At 40.6% G+C, this 6,378-nt stretch overlaps 1 non-coding gene across 1 annotated transcript; it reads left to right on the top strand.

Moving 5' to 3' along the window:
* Positions 1 to 555: 555 nt before the first annotated feature.
* Positions 556 to 662, top strand: LOC127099705 (small nucleolar RNA R71). The gene has a single exon (XR_007794181.1). It is a non-coding gene; the product is annotated as a small nucleolar RNA R71 (small nucleolar RNA).
* Positions 663 to 6,378: the final 5,716 nt, after the last annotated feature.

Raw genomic sequence — 6,378 nt, 5'->3', positions numbered from 1 at the left:
TATTGTTAGGTGTAGATGGGATCGGCTTTTGATATCCCGGAGGTATAGCTGGGGCTTGATTGGGAGCTTGTCCTGGTGCGTATAAAGCATTATTACTCTTATATGAAAAATTAGGATGGTTCTTCCAGTTAGAGTTATAGGTATGCGAGTAGGGATTTCCTTGAGCATAATTCACTTGTTCTGCTTGGATTCCTGTTATGACAATCTGCAGGAGTGTGACCTTGGATTCCACAGACTTCGCAATTTTGAGTTGCGGCAACCACGGTAACTGGAGGTGATACGTTCAAACTTTCAATTTTTTGGGCAAGAGCTTCCACTTTTGCATTAACATGATCAAGGCTACTTATCTCGTACATGCCACTTTTCGTTTGAGGTTTTTCTACCATTGTTCGGTCGCTTCCCCACTGATAATGGTTTTGGGCCATGCTTTCGATAAGTTGATAAGCATCGGCATAAGGTTTATCCATAAGCGCACCACCTGCGGCGGCGTCTATTGTTAATCTTGTGTTGTACAAGAGACCATTATAGAAGGTATGAATTACTAACCAGTCCTCTAAACCATGGTGTGGACAAAGTCTCATCATGTCTTTGTATCTTTCCCATGCTTCGAAAAGAGACTCGTTATCTTTCTGTTTAAATCCATTTATCTGGGCTCTCAACATAGCTGTTTTGCTTGGAGGAAAATATCGGGCAAGAAAGACTTTCTTCAACTCGTTCCATGTGGTGACTGAGTTGGAAGGTAGAGATTGAAGCCATCTTCTAGCTTTATCTCTTAACGAGAAAGGAAAAAGACGAAGTCGAATTGCCTCTGAAGTGACACCATTAGCTTTAACAGTATCAGCGTATTGGACAAATACGGATAAATGAAGGTTTGGATCCTCGGTAGGATTTCCAGAGAATTGGTTTTGTTGCACTGCCTATAGCAGCGAAGGCTTAAGTTCGAAGTTGTTTGCTTCGATTGCGGGTGGAGCAATACTCGAATGCGGCTCATCTTGCGATGGAGCGGCGTAATCTCGAAGAGCACGATCTGGTTCTTCCATCTCGGGTATCGGTGAAGGAAGAAGATTTTTGAGGTCGGGAACTTCGATAGGAGGGAGATTGTTTGCAGCACGATATTCCCGAATTCGTCGTAAGACTCGGAGATATAGTTCAATGTCGTTGATTCGTAAGTAAAACGGCTCGCCTTGTGAGCGAGTATGTGGCATACAAATCAACGAAAGAAAAAATGAAAAATAAAAATTGCCTTAGTCTCTACAGCGTAACAGGAGAGTTACGATATCAACTAAATAAAAGTCCCCGACAACGGTGCCAAAAACTTGATCGCGACTTTATGAGTCGAATTGGGGTATTAACTGCAAGTGCACAGTTCTATCGCGTAGTTTTAAAAGATATCGATCCCACAGGGACTTATGAATCGATATATCGTTTTCTAAGGTTACTTCGTAAAGCTAAGGCGGATGATACTTTGATTGTTTGGGGGAAAAGTAAAACTAAAATTAGATCTAAGTTAAATGTCAATTAAGCGGATATCGGTATGTAGTTCGTCGTAATTAGGGAATCAAATCTTTGTTGGTTTCTTGGTTTTAAAATAAATCTTTTCAGTAGACACTATTGATTAAAAGCCTTTTCTCAAACTCTCGCTCTGTTGAATAGACCATGACTTTATATTAACGTAGCTGTCACTTATTAGTTAAGTCCAAAATCACTTTTTTGAAAACAATAGAATCTATAGAAACTCTTTTTATTAAAATAATAACTGTTTAAACACCCTCGTCTCAAACTCTCGTTCTGTTGACTTAGATTATATAATTAAACTTAAATGCTTAACTCTCGTCCTCACATTCAACCTTTAAAAATACTTTTTGAAAAAGATTAGAATTTAATTAACTCTAAAAAATTCTTTCGTCCTGATTTAGAATTAATGTCCAATTTACACTGTCCAGTTAAAAACTCAAACTTTCGTTCTATTGATTTTAACTTCTTTATGTCTTTTACTCTCGTACAAAAACTTTGGGATTAATGCTGTAAATTGAGGCCATAAAAAGAGTGACTTTATTTTTAAATGAAATTAAACCAACTTAGTTTCGATTCCTTCATTCCGCTTACTTTACATACCGATATCTAATTTAATTAGCCGGACATGCTAAACAGGTCTAAACAATCATCATGCTTAAATAAAACCATCTCAGGCAAACAATATAAATAAACAGCAATGCAGAGCATATATAAATTAAAACAATAAATTAAAGAACCTGAATAATTAATAGCAATCTTGAACACTCCACCACAGACCGGTTGGATTTGTTCTTGAACTCTTCAATCGGATAGTAAAATAAAAGCGAAAGAATAAAATACTATGATCTAACGTAAGGTTAGATCCAGTAAAAGATACACAATAGTTTCCGGTGTAGAAACTATTGTGTAAAAAATTAATTAAGTGCCTGAAAGATTGACTGGAAAAGAAAATAAAAATTGCAAATAAAGTAGAAAGCTGTAGAAAAGTAATGCTGTAAAATATGCTTGCACGGCAGAAAGAGACGGAGAGCTTCAGGGTTGGCTAAAAGCAACTATTTATATTAGTCTACTTTGTAACGGTTTCCAAAAGTCCTTTCCGTAAAATGGTCTTCACGTTCCAAGGGTCAAGCGTAAGAATAGGCTTCAACGTGCCTCTATTGCGCTTCTGGAGCCTAAAATATAGGAGAGGGGTGTTACGGGCGTCACACCATGTGTTACGCTCGTAACACAAGGTAGTAAGGCGTGACGCTCGTCACAGCTTGTGTGGCGATCGTCACATTTTCAGCGCTCCTGGCTTGTAATTGTGGGTTGGGCTTTTGCTTTCCTCATTTTTGCACCCCTTTTTCTTCTTTTTTCACTTTTGCTTCAAATAAATTACCTGAGATAAATAGAAGGAAAAATACCAAGTAATCTCGAATAAAATGAAATAAATCCAAACAAATAATAATATAATTTAATTAAATCGAGTCCAAAAATGTGATATAGTTTCATGTTATCAGTGACATCGATAACTGGGTGGGTCCGAGGATCCCGAGTGAAGTTCTCAATAATTGGTCTTCTGAGGAGATTTTCCAAGCCACTTGTCTGGAGGAGTAATTTTCTTAGTTTATTCATGCATATCCAAGTCTTACGTTCCGCCAAGGCGTAATGACTCATTGTAGGGCTCATCTATGTGACACTTGCATTTTTTATCATAAATAAAGGACGTCTTTTTGCATTCAAATATTTCGTTCCCTGTCTTTCTATTTTTGCAGTTTTTCAAAAAAAATGGCAATGTTTTGTTTAGTTTCCACTTTTCTTTTTCACACTCATAAGCACATACCATCACTCATGCAGATGCACATCACCGGATCCTATTGATAACGGTTCTGCTATGACTCGTTTCGACTTTGAAAATCCAATCTTTCAAGCTGAAGAAGAGGGTGATGAAGACTATGAACTCCCTGAAGAACTTACCAGGTTATTAAAATAAGAGGAAAGGGTCATTCAACCGCATTAAGAGTCTGTTGAAGTGATTAATCTCGGCATCGAGGACGCCAAGAGAGAAATCAAGATAGGGGTTGCTTTGGAAGACAATGTGAAGAAGGGGTTGATTGAATTGCTGCAAGAGTATGTTGACATCTTCGCTTTGTCTTATCAGGACATGCCAGGGCTTGACACAAACATCGTGGTACATCGGTTGCCGCTCAAAGAAGGTTGTCCTCCGGTCAAGCAGAAGCTCAGAAGAACAAGACCAGAGATGGCTGTCAAGATAAAGGAAGAAGTGCAAAAACAGTTGGATGCAGGGTTTCTAGCAGTCACAGATTATCCGTCATGGGTTGCAAATATCGTTCCGGTACCTAAGAAGGATGGAAAGGTACGGGTGTGTGTTGACTACCGGGATCTGAACAGGGCTAGTCCTAAAGATGATTTCCCCTTACCTCACATTGACGTTCTGGTGGATAACACGGCTCAGTTCTCGGTATTCTCCTTCATGGATGGCTTTTCTGGCTATAATCAAATTAAGTTGGCACCCGAAGACATGGAGAAGACAACATTCTTAACCCCATGGGGCACCTTCTGCTACAAGGTGATGCCGTTTGGTCTGAAAAATGCTGGAGCAACATATCAGCGAGCGATGGTGACTCTGTTCCATGATATGATTCATCATGAAATCGAGGTTTATGTTGATGATATGATTGCCAAATCTCAGACAGAAGAAGAACATTTGGTGAATTTGCAGAAACTGTTTGAGCGTTTGAGGAAATTCAAGCTGAGGCTTAATCCAAACAAGTGTACTTTTGGGGTGAGATCTGGAAAACTACTGGGTTTTGTTGTTAGCGGAAAAGGGATTGAGGTGGATTCGGCCAAAGTGAAAGCGATACAGGAAATGCCTGAGCCAAGAACAGAGAAACAAGTATGTGGTTTCTTAGGGAGGTTGAACTACATTGCAAGGTTCATCTCTCACCTAACAGCCACGTGTGAGACAATATTCAAATTGTTGAGAAAAGATCAGGCTATCAGGTGGAATGATGATTGTCAAAGGGCGTTCGAGAAGATAAAAGAGTATTTGCAGAATCCTCCAATCCTTGTGCCTCCGGTCCCAAGGAGACCGCTGATTATGTATTTGACAGTACTAGACAATTCCATGGGTTGTGTTCTCGGTCAACACGACGAGACAGGTAGGAAAGAGCATGCCATCTACTACCTGAGTAAGAAATTCACAAATTGCGAGTCGAGATACTCAATGCTTGAAAAAACATGTTGTGCACTTGCATGGGCTGCTAAGCGATTGAGACAATACATGCTGTCTCACATAACCTTACTGATCTCCAAAATGGATCCAGTCAAGTATATATTTGAGAAGCCAACTCTCACTGGAAGAGTTGCTCGTTGGCAAATGGTACTGACAGAGTACGACATCCAGTATACTGGGAAGTATTCTGTCAGACTATCTTGCTCAACAGCCGGTTGAAGATTATGAGCCGATGAAGTTTGATTTTCCAGATGAAGACATCATGTTCCTCAAGATGAAAGACTGTGAAGAGCCAGTTGTTGAAGAGGGACCTGATCTAGATGAAAAATGGACTTTAATGTTTGATGGGGCCGTCAACGTCAGAGGAAGTGGAATTGGTGTTGTCATTACAACTCCGAAAGGTGCCCACATGCCTTTCACCGCTCGTCTGACTTTCGAGTGCACCAATAATGAAGATGAGTATGAAGCCTGTATCTTGGGTATTGAACAAGCCATTGATTTGAGAATCAAGACTTTGGACATCTTCGGAGATTCAGCTCTGGTAATCAATCAAGTGAATGGTGATTGGAACACTCTCCGGCCTACTCTGGTCCCCTACAAAGATTACACGAGAAGATTGTTGACTTTCTTCACAACAGTAAAGTTGTACCATATACCTCGTGATGAGAACCAGATGGTAGATGCTCTTGCTACTCTATCCTCCATGATCACGGTGATCCGTTGGAACCATGCTCCCAAGATCGATGTTATGCGCCTTGATAGGGCCGCGTATGTGTTTGCTGTTGAACTGGTAGTTGATGACAAGCCCTGGTATCACGACATCAAGTGCTTTCTGAATAATCAAGAGTACCCTGCAGGGGCATCCAACAATGATAGAAAGACTTTGAGAAGATTGGCAGGCAATTTCTTCTTGAACAAAGACGATGTTCAGTATAAGAGGAACTTCGACATGGTTTTGCTCAGATGCGTGGACAGGCACGAAGCAGACATGTTAATGCAGGAAGTTCATGAAGGCTCCTTCGGTACTCATGTCGACGGACATGCAATGGCTAAGAAATTGTTGAGAGCGGGTTATTACTGGATGACCATGGAATCTGATTGTTTCAAATATGCTCGGAAGTGCCATAAATGCCAGATTTATGCTGATAAGGTGCATGTGCCGCCAAATCCTTTGAATGTGATGTCTTCGCCGTGGCCTTTCGCTATGTGGGGCATCGATATGATTGGAAAGATTGAGCCGACCGCTTCCAATGGGCATCGCTTCATCCTTGTTGCCATCGACTATTTCACCAAGTGGGTCGAAGCAGCGTCATTTGCGAAGGTCACCAGACATGTGGTTGCCCGATTCATCAAGAAAGAAATCATTTGTCGCTATGGGATTCCCGAAAGAATCATTACTGATAATGGTTCTAATCTCAACAACAAAATGATGAAGGAGTTGTGCCAGAACTTCAATATTCAGCATCACAATTCTTCCCCTTACCGCCCTAAGATAAACGGTGTTGTTGAAGCGGCAAATAAGAACATAAAGAAGATTGTGCAGAAGATGGTCGTTACGTACAGAGATTGGCATGAGATGCTAGCCTTCGCCTTGCATGGGTACCGTACTTCAGTACGTACATCAACCG

The sequence above is a fragment of the Lathyrus oleraceus genome, chromosome 6 (genome assembly GCF_024323335.1).
Source record: "Lathyrus oleraceus cultivar Zhongwan6 chromosome 6, CAAS_Psat_ZW6_1.0, whole genome shotgun sequence".
In the NCBI taxonomy this organism is placed as follows: domain Eukaryota; kingdom Viridiplantae; phylum Streptophyta; class Magnoliopsida; order Fabales; family Fabaceae; genus Lathyrus; species Lathyrus oleraceus.
Note: the sequence above shows the minus strand (reverse complement) of the source record. Positions and strands in the feature narration are given on the sequence as shown.